Below are 17,510 nucleotides of genomic sequence, written 5' to 3'. Positions count from 1 at the left end.
TTGCCCAGGCTTCCCCCATCTTCAAATTAGTTTTAGATTTTTGTTAAATATTTTTCTGCATTTGGGGCAGAAAGGGTTAAAGTGACGTAAACATTTTTCACAAAGTATATTTCTTTGCATTTGTGCCTAAGCATTTCCAAATCCTTTATATTCAGCTGTGTAAAAATGGTATTATGGAGTCTTTAACATTCTATTTAAATTTCCACATTTCTTTGAATGTTTATAAGAATTCCCACTTTTTAATTCTAAAAACAGTAAAACTACAAAGGCAATGCAAGTGTTGACCGTTCTGCTAGAAAGAATATTAGAGTTGCCAACGCCAGGTGTGGTTCTGTGCATCTGGAATCCCTGCGGTTAAGAGAACTATGGAGGACCATGAGTTCTAGAACTGTCTGGGGACACAGTGAGACTGCTTCAAATCAAAGTTACCTTCCAAATATCCATAAGGAAGCAGGGCAGAAGGATGGATACATCATCTACTTCCAACTCATCCATTACTTAGAAACCGAGCCATAAACCGAGAACTGAGACGAGCCAGGAGTTCAGGAGTTCATCCTGTTCGCTGAGCTCCATGAAGCCTTATTCCAAACAAAAGCATACACAAAAATGTGGCTCGCAGTTTAATGAATATCAAATACTATGTTCTACTCCCAGAACCAGAAATCTTGCCCTATTTTATTCCAGAATGCTAATCAGAAATGCAGGCGTGTAGTCAAGCACGACACACACCTGTAACCCCAGAACTAGGGAGGCTAATGCGGCAGGATATAAAATTTGAGGTCAGAGACTAGAGGCATTGTCTATGAGGGGTGCTGAGGGTACCTGGAAGAGAATGGAGGACAATAGAAGTGAAGAAGGACACCAAGACAAGAGTCTGATCAAGGCGACAATTTTATTTTTTCCTAAGGCTGAATTTATACCATAACAGGGGTAACAGAGAGGGGGCAAGTGGGAAACATTTACCCAGGCCAAGGACACAGTATTCATGTGTTCAGCTGATGTCAACAGGATGTTGGTTTCTCAGAAAGGTTACAGGTCATCACACTGGGCATCCTGACGTCAGATGTATTTCTCAGCAAGGTCACAGCTTTATCATATCATTATTCATCCTGACCACCAGATTTGTATTAGTCTTCTGCAGCTGGCTGGGGATTTTCCATGAACCCAGTCAGACTTAAAGCTAACCATAATAATAATATCAATAATGGAGGGTTTCAAGGGCATCCCTCCCAACAAGGCATGGATTAGCAGCTAAAGACTGTTAGAGGACCTGGGTTCAGTTCCCAGCACCCACATGGCAGCTCACAAACATTGGGTACTCCAATTTCAAGACATCTGGATCCACCTACTGGACTGTGCAGACACCATGCAAAACACTCGTGCACAATAAATAAGAATTCTAGGCCAGCCTAGGCTGCATAGTGAGACCCTGTCTTGGAAAGTTGTTTTTGACAGACAAACCTGTGTCTCTGTGGCCTCATTGCTACTTAGACCTGTGAACCTGGGCAATGCATGTAACCCGAGTGATCTGAAAAACAGTAAAACAGAAAATAAGAACTGGGTTGGGGATTTAGCTCAGTGGTAGAGCGCTTGCCTAGGAAGCGCAAGGCCCTGGGTTCGGTCCCCAGCTCCGGAAAAAAAAAACCAAAAAAAAAAAAAAAAAAAAAAGAAAATAAGAACTATTGGAGAGGTGGGGCTGGAGAGATGGCTCAGTGGTTAAGAGCACTGACTGCTCTTCCAGAGGTCCTGAGTTCAATTCCCAGCAACCACATGGTGGCTCACAGCCATCTGTAATGGGATCACATGCCCTCTTCTGGTGTGTCTGAAGACAGCTACAGTGTACTCAAAATAAATCTTTTTTTTTTTCTTTTTTTTTTTTTCGAGCTGGGGACCAACCCAGGGCCTTGCACTTGCTAGGCAAGCGCTCTACCACTGAGCCAAATCCCACCCCAAAATAAATCTTAAAATTAAAAAACAAAAAAAACAAAAAACTATTTTGTGATTTCACCTATATGAGGTATCTAATAGTTTAAGAACACTTGGCTACATCATTTATGACCTTGTTTCTCCCTCCTTTACTCCCTCTTCTCCCCCTCTACCTCCCCGGCACATACACACAGAAGAAATGAGTGTAATTAAGAATGTTCACTACTGGGGTTGGGGATTTACCTCAGCGGTAGAGCGCTTGCCTATCGAGCGCAAGGCCCTGGGTTCGGTCCCCAGCTCCGAAAAAAAAAAAAAGAAAAAAAAAAAAAAAGAAAGAAGAATGTTCACTACTCTGGAACAGGTTAACTCCAGCTCCAGGGAAATCTAACTTAACTTCTGGCTATGGTGGGTACACGCATATATACACATAATTTTTTTAAAAAGCCTCTTAAAATCGTAGGTCAAAGAAGAACTAAAAAAAATTGAAAGTTTTATCTACATTATATTTAAAAATTCACCATGTCAAACATTGCATGTTATAGCTAGCTCACTGCTTTAGAACTAATTTATAGATTTAATCACTTGTACCAGGAAAAAATAAAAAGCAAAATGTTTCTACCTTGAGATATAAATTAATGCTCTGGGCATGGTGACATACGCCTTGATCCAGCAGTCTGGAGGCAGAGGCAGGTGGATCCCTGAGTTTGAGGCCAGCTTTATCCAAAGCAAGCAGAAACCAAGGAGGTGGGGAGAAAAACTAGAAACAAGAAATGTAACTCAATGAAAACAAAAGTTGGCTCCCTGTTTCTATAAAACTGAGACACCATTCGATGATGGATGGAGGAATGGATGGACAGAATGGGAAAGAAAAGATCGTACTACCAACCTACAGTAACAAGGGTAGGTAGGATTCGTCATTCCTCCCCTAAACAAGGACAAATGAGTGGGGTGTCTTGGGGGACACATGCTGTCGCAATGTAAGAAAGAGAAGTATGAGTTGCCTGTGCAGATTTCTGTTACAACTATAACAAAAAAAAAAAAAAAAAGCTCAAGTCTAGTGACTTAAAACAATATATAAACATATCAGGTTTCAATCATACAGCGTGGAAATCCAGTCTCCTGAAAGTTCTGACATTCCACTAGGGAGAGCAGACTGCATTTCCTTCCGTGGGCTGCAGGGCCCATGTGCCCTTGCCTCTAGTTTGGGGGTGGGGGAATTTGCATTCCTTGGCTTACAAACCCCTCCCTTCTCCACCTAACAAAGCAAGCAAGGACAGGCCCCACCACAGAGCATGCTCCACCTTTCACTCTACCTTAAAGAATCTCTCCCAGATAGTCTTTCATCCAAAGCCCTTAATTTAGCCTTCTGCTAAAAACATAAAATAACATTTATAGGTTCTAGAGAGTAAAACATGAGTATCTTTAGGTCATTTCCCCTACCACGTCTTCCCAGAACAGAATCACTCTTTGAAAAACCTGGGGCTGCAGGGATCGTAACTCAGGTACAAGGTATGTTTAACAGACACAAGGCCCTGGCTCTAGTCCTCAGTACCAAAACAATTGCATTAATTATCTATACACAGCGTAAATGTCAAGCCTAGATGGCTCCACTCGTGGACTCTTCCGAACAGTTAAAAAGAAAGCCTTTCGGACCAATCTTCCACAAGTAATTCTGGTAATGGAGAAGGAAAGGAACACTTGAAGTCATCTCTATGGCTACCAGCGAACTAATATTAAATGCTACACAAAGACCATAAGAAAGCTACAGAAGAGATGGCTCAGCGGTTAGGAGCACTGACTGCTCTTCCAGAGGCCCTGAATTCAAATCCCAGCAACCACATAGTGGCTCACAACCATCTGTAATGGGATCTGATGCCCTCTTCTGGTTTGTCCGAAGACAGCTACAGCGTACTTATATATAATAAATAAGTAAACCTTTAAAAAAAAAAAAAAGCTACAGAATAAATGTTCCTCATGAAGATAAGCACGAAATACAATCCAAAGGCCAGAGCAGACTTAAAGCAGTGAACAAGACTGCCTTGGCATTTCAAAGCTAGCAGACCGTTTTGATAGAATAAAAGGTAAAATGTGATTTTGACAGAAGGAAAGAGTAACTTATCCCAATTCTTAGCACCAGATCTCAGCAAACTTGGACAAAGAGCATTCAAAAAACCTACAGGGAACAGAGGCCTTGCCTCTCAGAACAAAGCCAAGAGCATTGTTCTCCCATTTCAACTTGGCACTGGTGAGTTTTTTTAGCCAGTGCAATCTGGCGAGAAACAAAACAAAGAAAAACCTCCCAAGAAAGCTGCAAAAAGGTAGCAGAACATAATAAGATAGAAAAAAAAAGCATGGCTGATTTGCTCTTCCAGAGGCCCTGAGAGAAAAATAAAAATCTGAATGAGATCTGATGCCCTCTTCTGGGTGTCTGAAGAGTAAAAAGAAAAAAGAACAGGGCTGGAGAGGCTGCTCAGCCCGGTTAGAGCACTGATTGCTCTTCCAGGGCCCTGAGTTCAAATCCCAGCAACCACATGGTGGCTCACAACCATCTGTAATGGGATCTGATGTCCCCTTCTGGTGTGTCTGAAGACAGGTACAGTGTACTCATATACAAAATAAATAAATAAATCTTAAAAAAAAAAAAAGAAAGAAAGAAAAGAAAAGAAAAGAAAAGAACAAAACAGGACCAGTAAGATGGTTCAACAGGTTAAGGTGCTTGCTGTAAAAGCCAGGAGATCCAAGTTTGATCTCTGGACCGCATGAAAACATAGACGGACAGAAACAAGTTCACAAAGTTGTCTACTCCCTCCATATATGCCCCCCACACCATTTTTTTTAAGATTTACTTAGTTTATGTGAGTACACTGTTGCTGTCTCCAGACACACCAGAAGAGGGCATCGGATCCCATTACAGATGGTTGTGAGCCACCATGTGGTTGCTGGGAATTGAACTCAGGACCTCTGGAAGAGCAGTCAGTGCTCTTAACTGCTGAGCCATCTCTCCAGCCCGAATTTTTTTTAAAGAAATAAATTTTGCAAAAGTAATATTTTGCACATTGAAATATGCATCCACTGCGGAAGGACATCTTGAAAGGTCAAAATAACTGGAAAGGCGGCCGTCTCATCAGTTGATAGATGGAAGATTTGCTAGATTATAATGGTAGTGTCACCCTAGCTGACAGAAATTCAATACAGTACCTTCTAAAATCCTAACAGGATTATTTCTGCCAAAATTAGCAAGTTAATCCTAAATGTGGAAATGAAACAGCCAAAAGCAGTGTGGAAAGGTAAGTTACCTGTCGTAACTTTTAAATCTTCACGTAAAGCTGCAGTAGTTCAGAGAGTAGCAGGGGCATGAGGTTGCACAGGCTGGGCAAACACAGTAGCTATGGTGAAGCCTCTCACAAGCTCCCGGGCCTTCCAGGAGAGAGATTAATTATCCTTGACGTGTGCTGCCAGTACAATTCTGCATTGGCGTCAAATTCATCAGGACACACTTGTAAACAAAGCTTGAGGCACTAAATGAAACATAGCTGGGGCTCCTGGTAGGACTCCCAAAGGGCTGTAACTTCTGATAAAACCAAAGCCCCAGGAAGGGCGAATCCAGATCGGCCCAGCCTATTCCTCCTGTGAGGTTAAATTAAACCTGTAATCCCGGCAGTTAGGAGGCAGAGGCTGGAAGATCGCTACAAGGTTGAGGCCAGCCTGCTCTGTGTAACAAGTTATAGACCAGGAAGGGATACACGGGAACGACTTCTCAAAAGATCGAGGGAGGAAGAGGGGACAGAGTGAGAGGGAGGGGAAGCGGGAGACATATAGAAATAGAAGAGGAAGAAGGGGAGGAGGAAAAGGAGACAGACACAGAGGAAGAGATGGAGGAGGAGGATGGGGGAGGGATTGCTCTGCCGTTGGTTGAGACTGCTCTTCATTCAGAAGAGGAGAGCTCAGCACCTCTTACTGGCTCGCAACTGACTGCTATTCCAACACGAGAGGATCCAGCACCCTCTTCTGGCCTCCACGGGCACCACCAGCACATACCCACACAGAAACACAGACACACACATTCCGCAAACAGTGTTTCTCCAATATCAGAAACTCACCAGTGCTCCTGGGACCGTCGGAGCGCATAAACGACTCACATTCTCCTCCGAGTGAACTGCCGCAGAAAGTCGCTAGACACATGAAGAAACCGATTGAATCACAAAAGTCAATGGTGCCAGTCATGAGCAACTTGGGTCCTTTCTCACTGAAACGCATGTAAATATCAAGTTTTGGATGGTCAAGGTAAAGAGCAGAAGAAATTCCAACCTGGGTAGTGCGGTTGCCTGCCCATAATCCCAGCAGAGGATTGTGAGAAGCAGAGACACCGGTAGTGTGAGTTTGGGGTCAGCCTGGGCTACGTAGTGAGACTCTCTGTCTTAGAAAGTGAGGCAGCCGGTCTTGCTGTGTAGCCTTGGCTGGCTGGACTGGTAGTCCAAAGTTCCCTGAACATGCAGTAAACCTGTTTTGTTGTTGTTGTTGTTGTTGTTGTTTTTTCGTTTTTTGTTGTTTTTTTTCTCTGCAGTCCTCCGATGACAGGCATGAGCACATTGCCTGCTGTACTCTTCTAACTGGAAATTGGAAACCATCATTAGCTACCCTGTATGATGCGCTGGTGGTGCACGTTTTTCCAGAAGCATAGCTGCTTCTATGCTTTTAATGTTCTCTGGCTTTTCTAGAAACTCAAAAGTTCCCACCTTAATATTAGACTTATTAGGAAAAAAAAAAAAGACCAAAGAATTTTGTAATGGTAAATTTTATTTTATTGTTTTAAAGATTTATTCATTTATTATATATAAGTACACTGTAGCTGTCTTCAGACACACCAGAAGAGGGCATCAGATCTCTTTACAGATGGTTGTGAGCCACCCTGTGGTTGCTGGGAATTGAACTCAGGACCTCTGGAAGAGCAATCGGTGCTCTTAACCTCTGAGCCACCTCTCCAGCCCCTGTAATGGTAAATTTTAGATGGTTGGTCATACCTCTCAGCTGGTAGAATATTTTCCCAGTGTGCACCAGGCCCCGGGTTTACATAAACCAGGTGCAATAAATGTCACTTATCAAGCCAAATAATCCTAGCTATCAGCTCAGAATTGTGTATGTGTGGTGGTTTGAAAAGGTAAATCCCACCCCTTCACAGAATCCTGTGTTTGGATGCTTTGCCCATAGGGAGTGGCATTATTAGGAGGTGTGGCCTTCATTTAAGTGTGGCCTTGTTGGAAGAAGTGTGTCTCCTGCGTTCAAGCTACACCCAGTGTGGCTCACAGTCTCCTGCTGCTGCCAGCTGGAAATCAAGTTCTAGAAGTCTCAGCTCCTTCCCCAGCACCATACCCGCCTGTGTGTCACCACGCTTCCCACCATGATGAGAACGGACTAAACCTCTGGAACTGTAAGCCAGCCCCAGTTAAATGTTTTCCTTTATGAGAGTTGCCATGGTCATGGTGTCTCTTCACAGAATAAACCCCCAAGACACACTCACTCTCTCTCTCTCTCTCTCTCTCTCTCTCTCTCTCTCTCTCTCTCTCTCTCTCTCTCTGTGTGTGTGTGTTTTCAGCGATACATAGACATAAACATAGACCCAAGATACGATCAGATGTTAACATGTGGATAGAACCTGAGTGCTGGGACTCAAGCCAAGCCCAAGGAAACAGTTTACACCTGGAAAGAAAACTTCTTAGACTCCGGCGATGAGGGTTGAAGGCAGTCATCTATGTAACCTGGTCTACCGGGTCTGTCTACTGCATGTGTCCAATGAGTCAGTCAGTAGTGGCTTGAGGGACAAATTTCCCCAAGGGCGAATTTCTCTTCAGAATAAGACATGTGGGGGAGGAGATTGCTGCTGATGTGTACTTGAATAACTTTTTTAAAAAAGATTTATTCATTTATTATATATAAGTACACTGTAGCTGTCTTCAGATACACCAGAAGAGGGCATCGGATCTCTTTACAGATGGTTGTGAGCCACCACGTGGTTGCTGGGAATTGAACTCAGGACCTCTGGAAGAGTAGTCGGGTGCTCTTAACCGCTGAGCCATCTCTCCAGCCCGTACTTGAATAACTTAAAGTGTCCAAAATCCCGATTTAATAGTTTATCCCTGAACGGTTCTTCTTCCCAAAGCGTACAGACTCTAGGATGCACCTTACTTTCTGAGTGCCCCTCTTTCTGTTCACTCTCATGCTTAAAGCTGACAGAAAACACCATCTTAATAACTGGGAGTGGTGGTGCACGTTTGAGAGGAGGCAGAAGCAGGTGGATCTCTGTGAGTTAAATCCCAGACTGGTCTACATTGTGAATCCCAGGTCAACCGGAACTACGTAGTGAGAGCTTAGTATATATTGGACTTTAAAAACGAAAACAAACAACAACAACAACAAAAAAAAAAAAAAAACAAGCAAATAAAACAAAACCCTCAACTCTGCTTCACACTGGCTGGTCCTGGAATTCTTTTCTGCATCGAAGCCATTGGGCCAGTTTTACCTGAGTTGAGGTCCCTACGAGAGAAGAGAACCCAGACCGTAATCCAATCATACGGAGCTACGGTGGCATCTCCATTTCCACAGCTGACATCTTTCGGGGCTCATCCAGAATCCCTTAGAAGCATCGTTGCCTCAGGAGCCTTTCATGGACAAGGTTATACATACCCGTGAACCGTTAAATAATTTAAAAATTCCCTTCAAACCAAAAAAAAAAAAAATCACAAAAAAAGACATTTTCTTAAATGCAAAGATGAGCTTCATTAAATAGGTATTAGTGGTTGTGCCTTGGTTTGTTTGCTTCTTTTTTTAAGAATTATTTTATCTATTTTATTTATATAAGTACACTGTAGCTGTCTTCAGACACACCAGAAGAGGGCATCAGATCCCATTACAAATGGTTGTGAGCCACCATGTGGTTGCTGGGAATTGAGCTCAGGACCTCTGGAAGAGCAGTCAGTGCTCTCAACTGCTGAGCCATCTCTCCAGTCTCTGTTGCTTCTTTTTAAAGACGCTGTTAATATAACATACACTTGGTGATCATAATCTCACATAATCTCTTTAATTTGTTCACTTTCTTAAAGTTGTTCTGCTGTATTTTGCTATAGTATTAGTACGTAACTATCAGTACATTCTTCTTAGAGTCTTTAGGATCTCATTCTTAAAAATCCCAGAGTTAAAATGATGATACAAAACCAGTTGGCCATTAGTTAACAGCATAAGGAGGAGCCTGTGCCATTGTTAAAGGGCCAGGAAACCCAGGCATTGTATCCTCGGTCTTCTAAGATGTTCATAGTCAAACTAAATTGATGTCAGACTCTACCTTAAACTCGATTGATTTTCTAACATAATGGTTCCCAGACACCTCATGGTTAAAAACAGCTCTGCTTCTTTAGACACTAATCCTGGCCCTGGGCATAACCTCCTGCGTGGTGTAAAGCATCTGTGTGCTTTGTCCAGAATAATGACATCCTTTCTTCCAGATTCCTACCAGTGATGGCTGTTGATCAGTCCCGCAGTCAGAGAGGCTGTCTCTGAGATCAACCAATATTCCAAAGACCTGTGCTGGGTACCAGGAGACTACAGGCTTTGAGCTCAACAGTAGAGAAAAAGGTTTACCACTCTAACAGCAGTAGAAACTAGGAGATTGTAGCCTAAAAATGAGGCAGAGTAAAGTCTCATGTAATAGCCACATTTATTCAGTGAGTCAAGCGATTTATAGTCCATTTGTCAGGAAACCTCACCTGAGTAAAGTTCTCAATACACTCTCAGGTGCATACAATCACAAGGTCGAGCTGCACATGGCAAAAAGCATTGTTTTCCACAGAGGCATGTAAACAAATAACAATAGCCATTCGTAATGAATAAGTAATAAATTATCCAGGCCTATCCAGTGCACCTGGGAGGGGCACGAGAGCACATTCCAAGAACAACGCTGTTTTTTGAAGAATCCAAGGTCACGTGACTCTCGTCTTTTGGGGTGGTAGTGGTGAGTTTTCTCACAAGCACTCAGAATTCCCCTCTCACCACTCCATTCTTGGATTGTGTTCAGACAAAATCAAATCACTTCTCGTTTTTATTGTTAAAGCAAGAACACAGGAGGTGACATTTACAGTTAGCTTAAGCGAATGCAAGCACAGTGAGGAAAGACACCTACCATTATGTCTTATCATCTTTGGTCAAGGGCGAGAGCCAAGAATAGCCCACTTCCCAGGGCTTGCCTTTCCCACACTGATAATGTGGCCATTCAGGACATCTCTCCATGTTCTTGCTTCCAAGTGCAAGCACTTATCATAGAAGGCCACCTTGCGGGAAGAACATTTAGCACTCTGGCCCATCCACACTTCACGGGAAGTTGACCGCTTCCTTACAATGGCTCCCACAGAGGACCCTCTGATTTCCAAGCTTTTCATACATTGTCATGTCTCCCTTAGACAATTTATGCTTGGTGTCCTGCAAAGAAAAGGGGCCAGCAGGATCCAAACAACAGGACAGAAGTCTGGAAATAAAGCAAAGCCTGAATGGTGGGGGTTGGGAGGGCAGTTGATAGCTGAGTGACTAAATACAAAGACCAAATGCCATCAGCCTACCACTCAAACAGCCACATCCACTGCCCTGTGCTTAAAATAGTAAGGATTTATTACGCTGTCAAAAATACTTGCATGCATATATGTATACTATGTGGGTGGACACATGCCACATGCCACATGCCACAGGGCATAAACTGAGATCAAAGGGTGACCTGCAGAGGTGACTTCTCCCTGCTGTGCCAGGAAATGAGACCACCAAGGAGTCAGCAAAACATCCCACCTTCTTTGCTCCATCCCGTATCACACTGCCGATGGCTTCTCTCTGAGCCTGGCAACAATCTCTCCACTCATCTAGTTCCCAAAGCAGGTTGCTACCATGCCAGAAATACACATCCCAATTCCGTGGCAGCCCAGTGTCTGCAGCTGAAAGGAAAATTATACAGATTTAAGGTTTAAAAATATGAAGTTAAAAGAATAAGTTTCAAAATTCACAGAGTCAGAGCTGAAACAGGCCTGGGCAGGTCCAGGCACGCCCAGGCCCTGTGGGGCCTGCCCCACCGTTAAAACTGACAGACCACAAAGATAAGGAAGAAGGAATGCACAATCAGCCCGAGGTATCGGAACTGACTCATAGGCCATCTGGCAGGAAGGGATAAGCCCCTAGCCCCTGACATTCCGGATGCCCCAGCCTGCACGTACTCTTTTGCTGCGTAACCATGCATCCGCGCCTCATTTGAATCCACCAATCAAGTCCCTGTAACCATGCATCTGCTTCTGTATGCCTGCTTCTGCTCCCCAGAACCCTATAAAAACCCATCCCTGGTCTTGCTGGGTGCGCCAGTCCTTCCGAGCTGACTGAGACACCCGCAGGTACCTGTGTATCCGGACAATAAACCCTCTTGCTGATTACATCTGGTGGTCTCGGCCTGGTCATTGGGCTTGGGGATCTCCTTCCCGAAGGAAGATTCTCTCTGAGGGTCTTTCACAGCCACCACACACTCTCTTGAATTCAATTAAATCGCTTCACAAAAGAACACACAACACAACAACCTCTGATCCAATTGATAAGATATAATCACCCACCTTCTTTTTTTTAGCACAAGGTTTGCCTGTGCCCTGGCTGTCCTGGAACTCTCTGTAGGTGGCAGACGTTGAATTTTGAGAGATACTCCTGCTCCTGCCTCCCAAGTGCTAAGATTAAAAGCATGCACCACCGTACCCAGCCTTGCGTGGGCTTTCGAAACCTCAAAGTCCGCCTCCAGTGGCACACCTCCTCCAACAAGGCCACACCTCCTCATTTTCCCCAAACAGTTCTACGGATGGGGACTAAGCATCGAAATATATGAGCCTATGGAAGCCAGTCTTATTCAAACCACCACACCTTCCCAAATGCAATTGCGTATCTCTAAAGCCCAAGTTGGGAACAAAGCAATATCAAAGACACGACTATCAGGCCACCAAGATGGGGCAGTGCAAGTAAAGGCACTTGCTACCAAGCCAAAAGACCCGAGTTCAATCCCTGAGGTGCACTTGGTAGAAGGAGAAAACTGACTCCAGAAGTTGTCTTCTGACTTTTTGCACATGTTCTGTGGCATATGCAATCTCATGTGTGTAGGCAAGCACACATGCACAAATAGCTTAGGGACTGTTACTTGCTAAACAAACAAAACAAACCTTTAAAAGGGGCTGGAGAGATGGCTCAGCAGTTGAGAGCACTGCCTGCTCTATGAAGGACCTGGGTTTGACTCCCAGTATCCACACATTATCTCCAATTTCAGGGGATCCACTGGCCTCTTCTGGCCTCTGTGAACACCAGCCGTGCATGTGGTGTACAGATACACATGCAGACAAAACACATGCACATAAAATGAAACTAAAAGATATGAATAAAAAGATGATATGAATAGCTTTTCTTCTTTTTGAAAAACTTGTGAATGTCTACTTTGGTTCTTTTTTAAAAAATATTTATTTTATGTATGTGAGTACACTGTGGCTGTCTTCGCACACATCAGAAGAGGGCATCGGATCCCATTACAGATGGTTGTGAGCCACCATGTGGTTGCTGGGAATTGAACTCAGGACCTCTGGAAGAGCAGTCAGTGCTCTTAACCACTGAACCTTCTCTCCAGCCCTACTTTGGTTCTTAAAGAATTTAATTCTGGGTATCTCAGTATACTTAGAAATATTTTCCATGGTAACAGTTCTTTTTTTTAAAGATTTATTTATTTATTATATATAAGTACACTATAACTATCTTCAGACACACCAGAAGAGGGCATCAGATCTCATTACAGATGGTTATGAGCCACCATGTGGTTGCTGGGATTTGAACTCAGGACCTCAGGAAGAGCAGTCAGTGCTCTTAACCACTGAGCCATCTCTCCAGCCCCATGGTAACAGTTCTTTCCAGTAAAGTCCTGAGGCCATGATCTGGGAAGAATGGAGACCTCCAACTCATCCATCCTTCGGTGGCCACACCCACAGCACATTTTTAAAAGCTACCTGTTAGGTATCCTCCAGCCTGAACCTTGAGACCTTCTTAATCTCAATCACTCTTCTGAGTGGGCCCATGGTGCTGATATTGGTGACGCATTTCCACAACTCCAAGTCTACTGTCTCACCCAACTCCTGCTCATCTAGGCTGTGCCACCTACCTCTATTTTCTTTTTTTTTTTTTTTTTTTTTTTTTTTTTTCGGAGCTGGGGACCTAACCCAGGGCCTTGCGCCATAGGGCAAGTGCTCTACCACTGAGCTAAATCCCCAGCCCCATACCTCTATTTTCAAGCACAAGGAAAAGAACCAGATTGTCACACACACACACTCACACACACACACACAAACACACACACACACCCAGTGATAGTGCTGAACCCTGATCTAGGGCCAGAAGCCTAAATGGATGGAAGCTGAAACAATGACTGGAAAAGGCAGGAGGCTCTGCTCTGCCACATTTTTCCCACCATGGTGGAGCAACCCTGAGGAGACTGAGCTAAAACGTCTAACTCCTTTGTTTTTTCCTCTTGTTTTTTGGGACAAGGAGATCAAATCCAGACAGCACCCCCTAGAGAGCCTTGCACTGTGGTTTATCGCTGTCAAAATTCCAGCAGATGCTACTTTGTCATCTCCCTTTTAAAGTTAGCGGTTTCCCCACGTTGAGACAGTGACAGTACATACAAGTGATTTGCATAGGAGGAAGACTGATACCGTTTCTACTTCTGTTAGCTTCACACTCCATTTCCCCCTCAGGGGAACATTTCACTCACAGGCTATCTAAGGGATAGACCTGGAGTTGTATTTACTCATTGGTACAGTGCACAAAGCACAGGCCTTGGGCTTAATCTCCTGCACCAGGACAAAGTATCCTTTTCAGAAGAAGGTTCTGGAAGATGGATATAAATAAGCATTAACAAAGTATCATCTGTCAGAGTTGTAACAGTAATCAACCACAGTGGAAGGTTTTCTGCTGTGTGCTCTGTGGATTTGGGGAAAACTGAAAGCAAATTGTATGACAATAATAATCTATACTCTATACATTGTGTATTATATTTTCAGCTTCTATTTATTTGTTTGTTTAAGTATTTATTTATTTAGGTTTTTCAATATTTCTCTAGCTCTGGCTGCCCTAGAACTTGCTCCGTAGGCCAGGCTGGCCTAGAACTCAAGAGATCCACCTGTTTCTGCCTCCTGAGTGCTGGAATTTGAGCTCGGGAAAGAAAGCAAAAGCAAAAACAGAGATTAGCAACGAACAGAAGCCATGCCATCCAACGACAATGGAAACTGATCAAGATAGATAGAAAAGAGGGTCCTGAGGAAAATTCGGGTTAAATCAGATTGAACTAAAGGAATCAAACCAAGGGAAAACATAAAAGAAGACCATTGTAGAATCCAGTAAAGATGTGCTGTGTAGTCTGATCTCCAGTGAACTCAAAAGTCATGCTACACCAAACCTGGTGTGTGTGTGTGTGTGTGTGTGTGTGTGTGTGTGTGTACGTGTGAAAATGCACAGCCTTGCTCATCCTAGGAAAATGCTCTACCACTGACTAACACCTCTACTCTCAAACCTGACTTTTGATAGACGCTAACATGAGATGCTGTGGTCAGATACTTTGATTTTCTTCCTTATATACATGTACCAACCATCTGTATCTTGAATACACTTAGGTGTTTGCACAAGTGTTTGGTTTTGCATCCTTATGGCTAGGGTGTAGGAACTCAGCTGGGAAGACAGAACTAGAGGTGCTAGACTGCATTTACCCATGCTTGCTGTTGGGTGGTGGGCTGGAGGGAAGCACTAATATACTCTCAGGGGATGGGAAAACACAGTCTAAGGTGTGGTAGGCCGAAGCTGGGGTTCCCTGACTCCTGGGTATCCAGTTGCCACTGGAAACTGCAAACTGCCAATTTCTGTTGAATCAGAAGGTTGGGGATCCATGGGTCTGGGATGAGGAACCCGGAGCCAGCTCCCAAACTCTTGGACCTCCAGATGCTTCTGAGGGTGCCTGTGGAAGGAGGAACTCCAGCTTAGCTCATCGGTGATTGTCCTTAGATTAGCAGCGGTTGTCTGGGAGTGCAGAGGGGACTTCTGTGGAAGACTTAGGCTGTGTAACTCTGTAGATAGACAAAGGCTTTCTCCATACTCCCGACAGCAGTTCTTGATGAGAGAGACAGCCTTTGGTTCCAAACTGTTTATTGAGTGTTCATCGTGGAAATGGGTGCATTCCATCTCCTCAGGGTGGGCCAGAGATTAAATACCTTTTGCAGGAAGAGGTGTCTGGGAAGGGATGCTTATTGGCTAAAGCCTCAGGGCCTCGAGATGCCTCGGTAGCATGGAGAACTCTGTTCTGATCCATGTGAAGGTCACATTCCCATGCAGGGAGTGTGGCCCCTGACAGAGGACGGGTTAGAAGCAGGTGAAGCAGCTACCATCCTCTCAGGTTCCTGGGCTTCGAACGCTCAACCTTACCAAGTTTTCTGGCATGGCTCACTGCCCCACAAGTGCTGAGTCAGAGAGCAGGAGAACGTGTTCGAGTCTGTCTCTGTTGTCGGGAAACAACTCAGGGTACATGATCTGCCCGAGATAAGTCAGCAGAGCCCTCGAGTTACGAACAGCAGGGATTGGCTCACTCACAAAGGCTGCGCCAATGGTTCTTTCTAAATGTAGGAAAACGTTTGTCACCTTTCTTAGGACCAGTGGGTTGACCAGCTTTGACTTCAGATAAGTGAGTAGGCGAACCTTAGCCCTACTGTTCTTCCACACTGGGACCTCACAGTTAACTCTACCTGGGAACATCTCATGTGTTACCTGTATTTGTTTATTTGCGTTTCTTGTGTGTCTGTATTCACACATATCAGGGCTAATGAAGAGCTCCTGAGAGTTTCGAATACTATCTCCTTGTTAGTCAGGACCAATGAGCTCACCTGCAGAGAAGGGTGCCAGGGGGCCTCATTTTGTTGCTTTTGTTAGGACAGGGATTGAATATCGAATGATAGACCCTTGAAGAAGCATCATTCATGTGTTAATTTAGATAATATTCCCATCTCAGTTAACTTGTGTGGGAGTGAGAATAAAGGACAGGCTATGCATATGCCAGGAGTTACATCTCACGTGATCTAACCATAACAATGTTATAATATTGACAGTAAGAACCACTGGTATTTTTGATATTTCTATTTTATGATTACATAAAATTTCACACTTTTTTTTTGAGAATGCAATGACATAAGAGTAGGAAAATAAAGCTCTGGAAAATGGGATTCATAAGAAAGTCACTTGTGCTTTATGCGGATTTAAGTACGAGAGTACGATCTGCAAATAGGCCAGCTCCACCACGTACAATCTATACATGGCGTTCATACAGACGTTATGCTTTGTTCCTCTATAATTATATAGCCCATTAATCTAAAAGGTATTCATCTGAAAGCCTTCTTGCAATCTAGCCAAGAAGAAGGAGTGTGTATGTGTGTGTATGTCCGTGTATGTATGTGTGTGTGGGTGCACATGTGCATGTGCATGCATGGATGCATGTGTGCGGCTGCTGCAACAAATAAATGAAAAATGTAATATTGGTGGTAATGATGACACATTTTACCCAGAAGACACTCGTCCTTCAGGTTTCCTTCCTTCCTTCCTTCCTTCCTTCCTTCCTTCCTTCCTTTCTTTCTAAGATTTACTTATTATATATATACATATATATATATGTATATATATATGAAAAACATTTGCACACACACACACACTTACATGCACATACACCACACACACCACATACATACACATCATACACCACACACACATGCTTACGTACACAGCACACACAAGCATCCCCCCACACTCACACACATCACATATCCACAACCCCCACCCTGTCTCACACACTTCAAATACATGCACACACACACAGAAACACACATATGCCCCATACTCACACACACACACATTTACATGCACACACGCCACACATATCACATACATACACCACAAATACATGCTTACATACATAGCACACACAAGCACCCCTGAAACTCACACACATCACATATGCACACACACACCCGTCTCACATACTTCAAATACATGCATACACACACAGAAACACACACATCCCCCATACACACACACACACACACACACACCCTACTCACCCCCACCCCCCGACACACACACACAAAACACACAAATTAAAAGATAAAATCTTAAAGAAAAAAGTCTTGCTCACATCCGGCTTCCCACGTCTTGTTCGGTTGGTTTGTTCTCATGGAAGCCAGCTGCATCTTGAGTTGCCCTAGGAAGAGGTCCACGTCCACGTGGCAGATGGCCGATGAAGATGACTTCCAGACAGCAGCCTCTAAGGAACTGCCAAAAGGGATCCGTGCTTGCGGCCAGTCTCTCGGATGATGTCTGCTCCAATACTGAGATTGCGTGATACACGGAGCCAGGACGCTCAACTCACGTCTGCCCAGATGCTTGATCTCGGGTCAGGTCAGTGACCTTCGGCTGTTAAGCTTTACCGTAATTTGTAATACAGTGGTGGGAAATCAGCA

Source organism: Rattus rattus, chromosome 1 (genome assembly GCF_011064425.1).
Source record: "Rattus rattus isolate New Zealand chromosome 1, Rrattus_CSIRO_v1, whole genome shotgun sequence".
NCBI classification, from domain to species: domain Eukaryota; kingdom Metazoa; phylum Chordata; class Mammalia; order Rodentia; family Muridae; genus Rattus; species Rattus rattus.
This window is presented reverse-complemented; position numbering follows the sequence as displayed.